Consider the following 14,783-nt stretch of genomic DNA (forward strand, 5'->3'; position numbering starts at 1 on the left):
GCACCCAAAGTCTGTCTTATTATATTATTACTTTGGGGTTTTTGACTACCTAGTGAAAGTTACAAATGTCTCCACATTTTTATTCAAAGTTTCAAGTCAAGTAATTCTAAGAACTGTATCCGAAGTGTGCAGCTATTAATGAAGTCTTGAAGGATGAAATCAAGGTAAAAGAAAAAAAAATTGAATTATGTAAAAACCATAAGCTTATTTTTCTATCAGTATTTATTAATCCATTACACTGTCAGTTGAAAATTAATTAAGAATTACAATCATTTTTCATTTTCGTCAATGATTCTGAAGCAAGCCTCATTATTAATGTCTTGTCTTGTCTCTTGTTTTGTGTCTTGTTTCTTGTATCTTGTGTCTTTAGTCTTGTCTTGTCTTGTCTTGTCTTGTCTTGTCTTGTCTTGGTCTTGAGATGTAGTATATTTTAAAGCAGATGTTCGTGTCAGCTTGCCTAGAATATTATGTTGTGCAGAAGCATAATACAATCATGAGAGGACGAGGACAGCTTGGATTGCTCATTGAGGAGGATGCATAAGTGGAATATGAAGAATGAGAGGATGAAGGCTAGTTCAGACTGATCCTTGACACAAAGGAAGGAACAGAATATTAAGAACGAGAGGGAGAGGACTTAATTGAGTTGTTCATTGCAGTGGGAAAAGTGCCCCACATGCCAATACTGCGAAAAGTAAAAAAAAAAAAAAGTTCCCTTAAAAAAATTGATAAAGTAATAGTAGTTGAATATTGTCCTATTGGAGAAAGCACATGATGCATAATGCCCTCCAGCTAGCCTCCAGACTCTCTCTCTCTCCCACTTGGTGATCTTCGGAAGAATCTGCTCCATTCCTCCATTGTCCAATCTGCATGTTCATGGCCAAATCAAAGACAGCTGCTCGATGGTCTGGGGTCAATGCTGGACCTGTTACAGGTGTGCATGATTTTAAGGCTACTTCCCCTAGACGTCTCCGAACTATCCTTAAGCTTATGTTGACACCCATCACATTCTGCAGTTGATTTCGGGCTTCCATCGAGGTTGTATGACAATTTCTTAAAATCTGCAGCACCATAAATCTCATCAAGGTCTGTAGTTTTCCATTTTCTGCTAGATCCAGGCTTCCTAGAGTAACTTTGCATTTCTTTGTACCTTTTTTTCTGCATCTCTAACCATTGGGATGGTGCAACTATGGCAGCAGCAGCAGCATAGCACGAACTACGATCATTATCAATATGGACAACAGCTTTTGAAATTATTTCTGTTCTCAGCGGCATTCTTGCAAACAAATTTAATGCTGAAATGAGGAAATCAACATTCATCAACAACGTTCCTCACAACAAAAACAGAACAGAAGCAATACAACTTTTGAAAAACGTGGAAAAGATTATGATGACGAAACTCATATGATTTGAGCAGAACTGCAAAACTGAATTTTGGCCCTTAATTTTGAAAGGAAGTGCAGATAAGAAAGAAATTTCACATGCAGCCACTAATTAAAAGATGTAAAAAAACACTTCACCACTCATAACTATACACAAGTCCAAGGGGCAGTTTATTTATTTACATAAGAACTCTCTTAATTTTAATGTAAGTTTCTTTTTCTGTGTAATTTCTATGAAATAAATGAAAAAATATCAAACTATATCACAGACACACTGATTGCTAAAACTCCAGTTGTAAACAAAATTCCTCCATGGAAATGGGCGATTCCAGAACAAAGCATATAAATTCCAGGGAATCATTCCAAAAATGATTCTCCATACATTCTTAAGTTAGATGCCATGGAACTACTCTGCAGCACATATAAGCATCACCTTCAAATTGATAGAGATGGATCTCTAAACACTGATGATGGGAGATCAGGAGCAGGTTATTATATTCCAAAATATCAAGAAAGTTACTTCATACCATGTTCATCCTCCTCCAGTCTTGACACTGAATTGCTAGCTATTGATGCTGCTCTTCAGTGTGTTACTCAAATTTCTGAAAAATCTATTTGCATACTTACCGACTCCCAGGGGGCTATATTTAATATAACTGAATCAATCGAAGCTAAAAGAAACTAAGTAACTTTTCACAACTTTTCAGGAGAAACAGAAAACCTTCCACTAATAACAAAAATATTATATTTTTATATTGTAGAAGACAAAAGAACATTTAAAAGTCTTAGTTCCTTCTTCCACCGTTCGATACACATGACATTCGTTGTTCAAATTGTTGCATAACACAAAACTGCATATTTGACTTAGTTCCTTTTAGCTCTGACCGATTCAATTAAATATGTTCCAAACCTATACGCACATAGAATGATTCAAATTCAGAAACAACTAAGTAAACTAAAAATATTCCAAAAGGAAATAACATTTCAATAGGTACCTATCCATAGTGGTATACCTGGGAATGAGAAAGTCAATAATATTGCAAAACAGGCAACATATTTGCAACCAAGACCTCTTCAAGTGGTATCTCTATTCAGTGCTTTTGCTTCAGTAAAGTCTCATTTTACAAACCTATGGATCAACAATTGGCTCTGTTCTGACAAAGGAAAAATTTTACAGTCTGTACAAAAGAAACCAAAATGACCTTGAAATGTACAAAAACTTGCCCAGACATGTTCAAACATTTTTAACAAGAGCCAGAACAGGTCACATTGTCACACAATTGTACCTACACCCATTTCACCTTTCTGATAATCCTACTTGTCTGTGGTGTTATAATCATGATGAAGATCTGGAACACATTCATCTATACTGTCCATCCATAAATCACAAAAGTAGTAAATTAAAATCATTAATACCAGTTGCAGAAGACAGCCCTGCAGTATATATTGACTACACCCCACCTCTGGCTACTAGCAACAGGCATCTATAATGAACACCGATCAAAATACCCCTCATTTCTCGTGAAAAACAACAACTGAATAGACTACAGTGGACTACAGTGGACTTTATGTTGTCAGCAAACAGCTGGATGCATTAAGAAGATTGATTGATTCTTTTGCCTCTCAATGTATCTTCAGCTTGCTAACTGCGTACTGACTGGTGAGAGTGTAGAGGACATGCATGCGCTCGCCATCTGCTTCCTTTGAGTCGGACGCCAAAACCTGACATGGAGCACATCACCAGCAAGGGAGGGCGTGGCAGCAAGGTGAGTCAATCGCTCTTGAGGGTCGTCTTGACTAGAGTGTGGAGACTGACAGTTTTGCCAAAAATTAATGCAAACCATGTTATTGTATCATTAATAGTTAGGTACTTTATAATAAGCATATGAAAGTGTCTCTATCATTCAGGGAAGGGAAAGAAGAGGTGTAAGTTAGGAAGGAGGAGGGGGAAGACGAAGAGAGAGAAAAGAGAAACAAGAGAGAGTGGAAGTGACCTACAACTGAAAGTATAATTTCCATAATAAAATTATTATAATTTACAAATAAGTACATGCAACATACGGAAAGAATGGAAGAGGACAAATGATATACGTATTCATTCATTCATAGTTTTCTGTCCAAGTACAGATCTTCCACTGCAAACCCAGCATTCTCTAGTCTTTCCTATTTTCTGCCTTCCTCTTAAGCCTGGTTCCCACAGTGCTTGTTTCTGTGAAGGATTTCAAGCTGGATGGCTGCTCTGCATGCTTACTTGCCAGAAATAATGCGCTCTGGTGGCTGCTTTGGTGGCTATCATGCTGGATTTCGAGATTGGGCTGCTTGCTATTTTTGGTGTTGGCTTGCAGGCTGGAACCAAATATGATGATATAGTATCACCGCTGAAACCACAGTTTAATACATACAGTCGCGCAACTTATACATATAAAATATGCCAACATTTGACAGCTGGCGCGACAGTAGCGCTCCAGCGGCAGGCAAGTTAAATGTGTGTAGAGTACATATGATAACACAGCAGAGAAATGATACTGTGTAGTTTAATATTTTTATACCATACAGTAACTGTGTATGGTTGGTTCTTATTAATTTTATTTTAGAAACCTACAAGACTTTTACACCCACTAAAGGGGATGCCAAGTAACATAGGTGTAACATTCCACATAAGCTTCTTACTTTCAGCATCCATTAACATAGGCCTACACTCTTCAAAATGAAGTGAACACAATGTGATATTATTGTAGGCCTACAAATAAAAATAATCGAAACTTTTGTTCATTAAATCTAATCTTCTAAAATTCATCAGTATTTTCTACTTCTGAAAAAAAAAAAATACAAGAATTAAGGTGGACAAGTAGGTCTAAAGACAAATAACCTGTATTACTTTAAAAGTAATATTACACCAATAGATAAATGATAATTAATAAATGTTTTATAGAACATAATACTACCGTGTTGGTTATGATTATGAGTTATGACCTTATGGCTCTCTTGGCCTTTAAGGAATCTGAAAAACTACAGACTCGGAGAGATTTTAGTTTGTTGTTACTACAATGTACAAGCACTATACGCATTTATTTTATTCAGAGACATTATTAAAAGTTATTAACAACCCACGCCCTTTTCATAAGAACATGCTGGCATTAGCAATACTGGTCTGTGGTAGCAATCCTATGACCTATTGCTACAATTTAGTTGTTAATTGAAATTAAAATTTCTCCATCAAACCTGTGTATTCCTTTGTTTGCACGTACGTCATATTAGCAGTAAGTGCATGTAAATGTATCGTATAAGTAGGGTAAGTTAAAAGTATGCCTACTTTTTCTGGTTGCCAGCGGTTGCTCAAGCACCATGTTGCCCAGCAGCCGAAGAATAAATCGGTACTTATCACTGGAACGCTCTGTAAGATAATAAAGGAAATTTTATTATTGCAGAAAAGGAAATTTTATTATTACAAAAAACTGTAACTAGAACTTAAAAAAAGTCGCAATGAACAAACTCCTTGACAACCATTGTTTATAGATGTAGGAATTTTAACAGTGTTATATATTTTAAATATCTTACTTTTAATGCATAACTTCTTACATCATTTTAGTGTAAGAAGTGATCAACACAGTTATCAGACAAGACTTAGGAATAAGAGGTGAAGCTTAAAACTGAGAGGATTCAATCCAGCATCGGAATTGGAATCTGGTGTGGCTTAGTGGATAGAGCGTCAGCACGTAAAGCTGAAAACCTGGGTTCCAATCCTGGTGCTGGAGAGAATTTTTCTCCGCTCCACAAACCATCCTTTGTCTTTCTAGTTGACATAACAGAGAAACTCAATGAATTTAATCTCAATCTTCAGAGCAAAGAGAAAATCTTGGTGGAGATATCTGATATGTAAGCATTCTCCAATAAACTTAAACTCTGGGAGAAGAAATTCAGCAGGGGAGATTTAAAACACTCTCCTTGCGTGAAAGCCGTATTGAAAATGAAAACGCTCTTAATCTCTATACTGGTGTCAGTCATCTTGAGAAGATATTTTCAGCACTGCTTCATGGGCTCCAAAAAATTGATTTTCTGGCACAGTTTGTATTGCAAGTCTTTTCATGAACATTGATGTTTAATTTTCTAATCATGGCACAGAAATGTTCAAAGAAGATATCGAACCTCCTAAAATAGAACTGATAACATTTCAGAGTGACTTATCACTGAAGAGCAGTGGCGGTGCGTCAATAAGAGCACAAGGGCACGTGAACACCTTGTTTCCATTAATTCACGACTAGTTTTATTATTTAATACCGTATTGACGTAGTGGGGATGTATAATATCAGAATCAAGTACTCTAAACTTCCCGCATCTTGCATAAACTTCTTATGTAAACTTGGCAACATGCGTTCACGTACAAGCCGTGCTCTTTTCAAGGATGTTACAGGAATTACACGCAAGCGCGGGAGGAAATTGTCTTTCGCTGGCCGCTTATGACTTGTCAAGAGCACAAAGCGTTAAGTGAATAGTGAATCTATCTTACAGATGTCGGGTGCGTCGATGCCTATGGTCACATGCTATATCTCGAGAAGGAAATTTAATAGTCTGTATTTTAGCCTGTAGGTGTCAGCATTTCTCACTGTCAGAGCATTTACTTTGTGTGTGTGTGTGTATAGTGCTGCTACAAGAGTGTAGTTTGTGAATTATTATACTTAGTGTTAGGATAATAGCATAGTTTGGTAAATATTTATCCATGGTTTGGCTTTCAAACACGTGGTGACTGAGTGATAGTGGTATGAATTTAAGTATCTGTATGGTAATATATAATATTTAAGAATAATATTTACTGGCACGTATTTATAGTAATCAATCTATGCGAATGGGATTACAATACTGGTATAGGCTATAGTGTATCAGTCTGTTGTGAACCAAAATTTAATTTAATTTATAAATCTTCTCACCATTCGTGAGCTGCCAAAAGGGACAAAGAGTACTTAACCATATAAATGTTTACAAGTTCATTGAACCAATGATTTTGATTTAACAATGAAACTCCTAGAAGTACATAGCTGCACATACATTTTGAGATTAGTGGAAATATACCTGATTTTAGAGAGGTAAGTGTTACAAAAAAGTAAAGAATGCTAATGAACTTAGTTTGATTTCGAATATAGGTGATGCTTCAGGAGAGTAATTGATCCTTTCAATGCATTTAAGGTTACAACCGCAACACACGCTTTTGTAAATAACAGCACTGTGGTATGTATTAATTTTTAACAAACGTAAACAATGAATTCTGGTCAATCAATTTTGAACAGTAAAGAACTGGGTAAACTGACTTACCAGGAAAAATTGGAAATAAAAAGACTGGGTTTCATCATCATCATCATCATCTTCATCACTATTATTATTATTATTATTATTATTATTATTATTATTATTATATGTTTTGAATTTATATACGGTTTTTTCAATAATGAAACATTGGAATCATAATATTTCATATTAGGCTAAACGTACAATTTCAAATTCTTTTCGGTTTTGCAACACAAAATTGTGAACACACATAATATTTTATCACGAGCCACCACTGTCGAAGAGTGTGGCTGCATCAAGTCCATTGTCTGTCTGATCCCTTAAGGCAAAACAGAAACATTCCATCTCAGTACGGATAACTTTACAGATAAATACTTTGTTGTGAGTAATCTTTTTCTATGAAACTCGTCAAAAACAAGTGCCGAAATTGACTGACCAATTCTCACCTGAACAACTGCATCATAATGGCAGTCATAAGCTAAACCCACATTAGAAAGAATGCACAGGAGTGTCACTCTTCCCACTAACAAGGTTATGCTAGTCGGCTAGTCTTCACAATATTTCATTTCCCTTACGACCATTTTCCAAAGATCAGAATGATAATTTCCATGTAATCTAAAGGAGGTAATTTTTTTCTAAACACAATTATTATTTGAATAATTTCAAGGGAAAAATTGTTCTAGGGCCGGGTATTGAACCTGGGAGCGCATCAATGCTCTACCGACTGAGCTAACCAGGAACTATACCAGACCCCGGCTAAATTTTCCCCTTATATCCACATACCTTAAATGGGTTGACAGAACGTCAGAGCCCAACATTGAGTGCATACTTGCTGTGTGACTTAAATTTGTGGTTTTCTGTTATTGAAACAGTATCGCATATTATACAAATCTGGCTTTCAGGTATAGGTCCCTGTAAAGCTGACTTGAAAATTAAGCCGGAGTTTGGTATACTTCCTGGGTAGCTCAGTCAGCAGAGCATTGGCGTGCTCAGCCAAAGGTCCCGGGTTCGATACCCGGCCCTGAAACAATTTTTTTCTTAAAATTATTCAAGTCAGCTTTACAGGGAGCTATATCTGAAAGCCAGATTTGTATAATTATTATTTGTCTATCAGCACATTTGTCTATAGTAGACGACAGTCAGATGAAAATTTTCAAAGTAGCTCCTATGTAAAGATAGTTTGGCAACCACTGGTTTAGAGATATGGGATTGTCCATCGTACTGTGTGTGAAGTGAAAGATGCACCGATGAAGTTGGCAGAGATCTGTAAAGAGGAACAGTTAAGGGATGCTGTAGACAATGTATTTAATACCAATTAGACGAAATTTGTGTGAAAGTTAATGCCAAGTGTACTGACGGAACAACAATGTAATCTGTGTTATTACTAGAACTCGGATATTTGGGCAATTTAGGCTTACTTTAAGCTTACTTAAAGCTTACTTAAAGTAAGCAGGCAAAAAGGCAAATGAAACATACAAAAACACTGTAAATTAAAAAAAGCACAATAGGCAGTCAAAAATATCAATTAGAACATGAAAAAAGCACTGTAAATTAAAAAAGGCACAATAGGCATTCAAAAAAGTCAATTAGAACATGAAAAAGACACTGTAAATTAAAAAGGCACAATAGGCATTCAAAAAAAAGTAAATTAGAACATAAAAAAGACACTGTAAATTAAAAAAGGCACAATAGGCATTCAAAAAAGTCAATTAGAACATGAAAAAGACACTGTAAATTAAAAAGGCACAATAGGCATTCAAAAAAAAGTAAATTAGAACATGAAAAAGACACTGTAAATTAAAAAAGGCACAATAAGCATTCAAAAAAGTCAATTAGAACATGAAAAAGACACCGTAAATTAAAAAGGCACAATAGGCATTCAAAAAAAAGTAAATTAGGACATGAAAAAGACACTGTACATTAAAAAAATGCACAATAGGCAGTCAAAAGAGTCAATTAGAACATGAAAAAGACACTGTAAACTAAAAAAGGCACAATAGGCATTCAACAAAGTCAATTAAAAATATGCACTGTTGCTAGAACAATCTACTTAGAATATATCTGTTATAATAACAATTAATATTACAGGAGAAAAATTCGCTCCGGCACTGGGGCTCGAACCCGGGTCCTTGGTTCTACGTACCAAGCGCTCTCACCATTAAGCTATGCCTAAGTTCAATCCACAGCACCGGATCGAACTCCCCTCCTCCAGTGTTTTTCCCTTTGTGGCCTGACTCCAAGTTGGGCATGTATGTTGACATTTTATATTAAGTCAACTGCCTTTATACAAGGAGCGCACTTGATGGCCGGGATTCCACAGTAATCTGTATAGAAACATTTGTTGCCATGATGAAAACAGATTTTCCCTCACAATCCAGGTCTTTTCTCTCATGTAATCCTTACAACAAAACCCATACCAATGGCTATTCTTATACAAACTGGACAAATTTGTTGGTGTCAAAACATACGTAGAGTGCAGGATCACAAAAAAAAAAAAAGAAAAGAAGGACGACATAACTGCACTGTGTGGACGCCAGTACCTAAATGCTCTTGAGTTGTATATTCCTTTGTGTGATGTCCCACCATCTCTGTTTCACCAGCAGTGTGTGGACATCTCCACTTAAACCAATGAGTTGTCATCTTCCTGCAAAAAACCCAATGTGTAGATCCAGTCAATGAGTAAGGCTATAATGATAATTAGATCTCTTATACTTCATTTAAGAGCTTAGTTTATCATTAGATCCTCTTATACTTCATTTAAGAGCTTCGTTAAAAAAAATGTTATGTTTTATTTAACGACACTCACAACTGCTAAGGTTATATCAGCATCACTGGTGTGCCAGAATTTTGTCCCACAGGAGTTCTTTCACATGCCAGTAAATCTACTGACATAAGTCTGTCGCATTTAAGCACACTTAAACGCCATCGACCTGGCCTGGTATCGAACCCGAAATCTCGGGGATAGAAAGCCAGTGCTATACCAACTGCGCCGACCAGGCTTCGTTCTGAAGTTCGAGGTATTCAACTGGAACCATCTTACTGCTCAGAATCACATACAATATTACAGTAAAATATACACATTCTTATTCTACATACACAATTATATTTCTATACAACTTCACTGTAAACAAGATGTAGTTCGGATATTAGATTGTTTGGATAAGCGAACCTTGAACTTAAAAACCTAAAATTTTAAGGTTTCTGTAAGAATATGTCATTAAAATGCATACGAAGTACAGTACTTAAAAGAAAGCACACATTCCCTTATTGCGTTGATTTTTCGTTGTTCAAATGTACTAATGTAGACCTTCGTTTTCTAGCGGTGAGATCTCTTGAGCAGAAGTTGAGTTGGGCAGCATTCACATTGTCGTTAATTGCAAAATGTTTTTTCGATTCCGTTTTATATCAGAAATAGTGGATTTTCCTATGTTATATAGAGTGTTCACATGAAATCTTTAAAACTTCAGATGTAAATGTTATGCCCCAGGGCTAAAGAATACCCTGTAGTATGATTTCCTGTGGAGTGTTAAATTTGAAACAGTCCAGAAACAGTGTCAGCGGAATACATGGTTTTAAGTAGACGCGCAATGCAATCCCAGCTTGTGAAGTAAACAGATGCTTAGCCAGTGTTATAGAGTTATGTCGCGCGTGTGGTAAATGTGATATTCTTAAGCCAAGAAATCACTGCTGGACTAATTGCATTGGTCCAGTGGAATAAAGCATGCATTTTAATTGGTTAAATTAAATCACTCATTGTTCGAACTCTTTTTTTACGCGTAGTCTCATTACAGCGACTTATCACTCTATTGCACCAAATCTAATTAATTGTAACATGTTTGATTAAGACATCTTTAAGCACATAGAATCAAAAGGGGTTTAAAGCTCATCTCACCTGTTGGATAGCGTGGGTGGTAACCCAGTCGGGGAGCCGATAAGAGAACATAAAAAGTGATGGTGAGAAGATTGGTGGCAGACAGTGATACAGTCAGTGATAGAGTCTAAGGATCGTAATGGCGTCAGCAGAGACAAGAGACATACTGGTACCTGTAAGTAACTCATATTTTGTATACATTTAATAAATCAAGTATAGTCCCATTCACAACTAATTCAGTCTAGAACCTAAGTTCAGTAACCATGTAGTTTTCCTATAATATCCTGAGAGCCCCAGCTCTTTCAGTAAAATCGTTTCTTTTCCATGTAATGGTGGTGTCAGAAATCCTGATAAGTGTGAGCAGGAGTCGAACGCAGTAGTCATCTGTTCAGCAAGTTATCCAACCTAAGTTGACGGTTACACAACATAAATAACAAATTATTGAGTCACAGAATCAGGATTGTTTTTCAGCATGTAAATCAGAAACTGTCAAACTTTTTATGGGAATTTTGTTGGATTGTTGAAATGTGTTTTTTGATTGCAGGTGTGAATTTTGGTGAAATCTGAAATCTGAAATCTGACAGTGAAGGAGATGTGGACACCGCAAGAGATGGCACAATGGGTATCCTGGTTTATCGAGATACGATCAGATACACAGGTGCAACGTCATGTCCGAACCCAATATGGAAGAGAACTGTCATCACGGCCAACAATCTGGGAATAGCACCGAAAATTTATGCTGCACAAAGGGCAGTTGGTGGCGAAACACGAGTGTGGAGGATATTCAACGTGTAAGTTCATTCACAGTGCCGCCAGGGAACTGAACTTGCTGCATTCGACTGTCCATAAAGTCCTTCACAAGAATCTGAGGCTGTTTGCGTACAAAGTTCAGCTAGTGCAAGCTCTTCAGCCAGATGATCGTCCACGCCGCACAGCATTTGGTGTCGACATGCTGGCTAGGAAGGATTTCTTAGGACAAATGTAATGTACTTTGCATACGTTCAATGTTTTCCACACTTGTGCTTCACTGCCCATTGTCCATTTGCTACAGTACACTCCCAATCTCCATAAATTTTGATGCCCCTCTCCAATTGTTGGCTCAGATGGCAGATCTCTTTCATATTGGGTCCGGATGTGACGCTGCACCTGCGTATCTGATCGTGTCTCGTTAAACCAGGATACACATTGTGCCATCTCCTGAGGTATCAACATCTCCTTCGATTTCAGATTTCACTAAAATTCACATCTGCAATCAAAAAACACATTTCAACAATCCAACAAAATTGCCATAAAAACTTTGACAATTTCCTATTAACATGCAGAAAACCGCATCCAGATATCATGTCTCAATAATTTTCATCTGAAGTTGTAAAGGTTTCATGTGGACACCTTGTATATTTCTTGCCAGAAAAGATCTACTTTCTCCTTTTGCTAGACGACTTAAAATTTCTAATTTTCTATCTATTGTCAACACATTATGATTTTGTTTAATAGAAGACGCCATGCATCGTAATATATGCAGCACATTCCACAAAACACGAAGTTAGAAAACTTCAGTCCACAACACAAGAGAACACAACACGACAATTCAACTAACTTTTTCAAAGTGAAAATTTTGTTCGCATTTATCTAAGTCTAATGATGCACAAACAGTGAGACTAAGTTTTGTAAATTAGCCACTGGCGTGGCTCAGTTGGTTAAGGTGCTTGCCTGCCAGACTGAAGTTGCGCTCGGGCGCGAATTCGATCCCCGCTTGGGCTGATTGCCTGGTTGGGTATTTTCCGAGGTTTTCCCCAACCGTAAGGTGAATGCCAGGTAATCTATGACGAATCCTCGGCCTCATCTCGCCAAATACCATCTCGCTATCACCAATCTCATCGACGCTAAATAACCTAGTAGTTGATACAGCATCGTTAAGTAACCAACTAAAAAAAAAAAAAATTTGTAATAGACTAAAAGACTGTGAAGTGAACTTGGATTACCCGTAATCAACAGACATTCCGAGAGCGAAATGTATTTGACCAGGTTTATAATAGGGAACACGAAAACTTGCATGGGGAATTTCTGAGAAGGGACTACAGCAGGTAGATTATACAAAGTCTTACAAATGGTTAAAATCGCAAAACTGTTATTCCTGTCAACTGGGATCATTCTCAATCTCTTATAAAGTGATAGAAATATAAATAGATACTGTACTAAGTATTTAAAAAAATAATGGACTAAAAATATAAATAGAGAAAATGAGGGTTCGGATATCTGACATTTCGTGTAACTGACATTTGGAAATCGACATTTTGGTGTACTAATATCGAACACTTAAACTATATCTATATAGATATAAATATATAAATGTATGCTTATTTTACTCAACATATACCAGTGGTGTGCAGATCTTGAGATACTACCCGCCACACAGAGGAGAGTTTGTGTGGTAGGGGAATGTACTTAACCCCTTTCACATGCAGTGGCAAACTGTAACAGAAACATAACATAAGGTATGAACACACATTATCTCTGCCGTGTGTTAAGCAAGCTCTCATCAATGTTTTACAATTAAATTAATTCTACACATTTCATTACAAGAAGTTGATATAAAAATAAATGATAATTACCTTAAGATCCATGCTGATGGAGCAATGTCCGAACTTTCATCTAAAGCTAGTGAAAACACTATGAATTGGGAAATACTAGATTTTAATTGCTCATCCACCAGATATTTTCATATTGTTCCTTTTGTTCAGGAGATACAACACTCGCCACACTTATTAAACATGTTTTAACAAATTGCCCGTCACTAAAAGTGTTCAATGATTTTATGACTTCCCATGCAACTATGTAACTGGAAAAAATTTCCTTTTGTTTTTAAGTCAAGGCATTCGTCTCCTCTAAATTCTGGTTACTTAATATTTAAGTTTTTAATTTTTCAAGCTGCTCCGTATGTTCCAGGCCTATAAATTGAAATAGAGAGAAATAGAAAAGATAGAGCGAAATTTTGTTTAAAAATTTGGGAAAACAGAAAAATGATTTGGCTAATATTATTATTTTAGCTTATTGTGAAAGTATTAAACTTCAAACTACGATTATTTACCTATAATTAAGCTGTGATTCTTAAGACATGTATATAATATCTGTGTATATTGCTTCTGTGTGTTCCTATAACGATTTTGTTGCATAGTAAGCATATCATGTTTTCTCCATGAGCACAACAGAAGAAGTTTTCTTCCCAATGTACTTGGAATGGGTGTTTATGAGTATTCAACATCGCAAAAAGAATCTGTCACATCGACTAAGGGTCGCTTACAAAGGGGGTGCAAGTTGGTGGGAGGAACGTGACGTCAGAACCCTCCCCCCTACTGGATGTAATCATGATTTACAGTTTGCCCGAGTCTGACATACACAGTAGTTGAAAAAGTGTATAATATGATAAGGGAAAATTTCCGTAAATTTATTTACGAGAATTACTTTTGTCTTGTTCATTGTACAAAAAATGAAATCCTCCTCTTTGTATGAGCGTTTTCGTAAAATTATTTCAAACCTTACGTAAGCAAAAAAAGAAATCATTTTTTTCAGGTGGAATTTAAAAATTCTCCATATTTAACCCATTATAGAAAAGTTTTCACCAGCATCCCCCGGGGGAGGAGGAGGGGTAATAATTGTCATCTGCTGATATTTCACTAGATTTGGCAAAACTGGGATCTGATGAGAATACAATCTAGATCTGAAACACGAAACCACTAACTTAGCCAATTAATACAAACACTAATATAAAAAGAAAGTACTCGCATAGATTTCTAAAGCATGTAGTCAATGATTTGACTTATACATAAGAATATTAATGGCAATTAAATAGTGGAAATCAGTGGTGATTCCTCAATATGAGGATGATCCTACAGTTTAATTTCGTGCCTCTAAGGATAGAAAATATATGTTAACTCCTGCGAAAACATTTTAAATACAGATTTTGATTTTCAGTGCTTCCCGACATATTAATTTCCTTTAAGCTTCCACTTTCTGTCGTGAGTTGTCACCATTGCACAGCTTAGAAATAATTTTCGAGGACCCATCCAAATATCTTACAGCAAACGATATTTCTAACAGTTAAGTAAGTAGACAGGGGAGGGTGTGGAGGGCGTGGTATGGCTTGAGAATAATAGCGTTTGAGGATATGACCGCGTATCCTAATACTACGACTCTTCTTTCTGGGTGATGGAGACCCTGTCAGAGACTACAATAAGAATTTTCAAGTACCCTTA

The 14,783-nt window shown here is 36.4% G+C and overlaps 1 long non-coding RNA gene across 2 annotated transcripts; it reads right to left on the reverse strand.

Annotated features, from left to right (window-relative positions):
• Nucleotides 1-227: 227 nt before the first annotated feature.
• LOC138694320 (uncharacterized) lies at nt 228-11,110 on the reverse strand. Of its 2 annotated transcripts, XR_011330896.1 has the most exons (4): nt 9,466-11,110; nt 9,200-9,303; nt 4,693-7,923; nt 228-3,725 (listed from the first exon to the last, which is right to left on the reverse strand). It is a non-coding gene; the product is annotated as an uncharacterized lncRNA (long non-coding RNA). The 2 variants fall into 2 exon arrangements; XR_011330895.1 differs by having other exon boundaries at nt 9,200-11,109.
• Between the last annotated feature and the right edge of the window lie 3,673 nt (nt 11,111-14,783).

The sequence above is a fragment of the Periplaneta americana genome, chromosome 2 (assembly GCF_040183065.1).
Source record: "Periplaneta americana isolate PAMFEO1 chromosome 2, P.americana_PAMFEO1_priV1, whole genome shotgun sequence".
Taxonomy (NCBI): Eukaryota; Metazoa; Arthropoda; class Insecta; order Blattodea; family Blattidae; genus Periplaneta; species Periplaneta americana.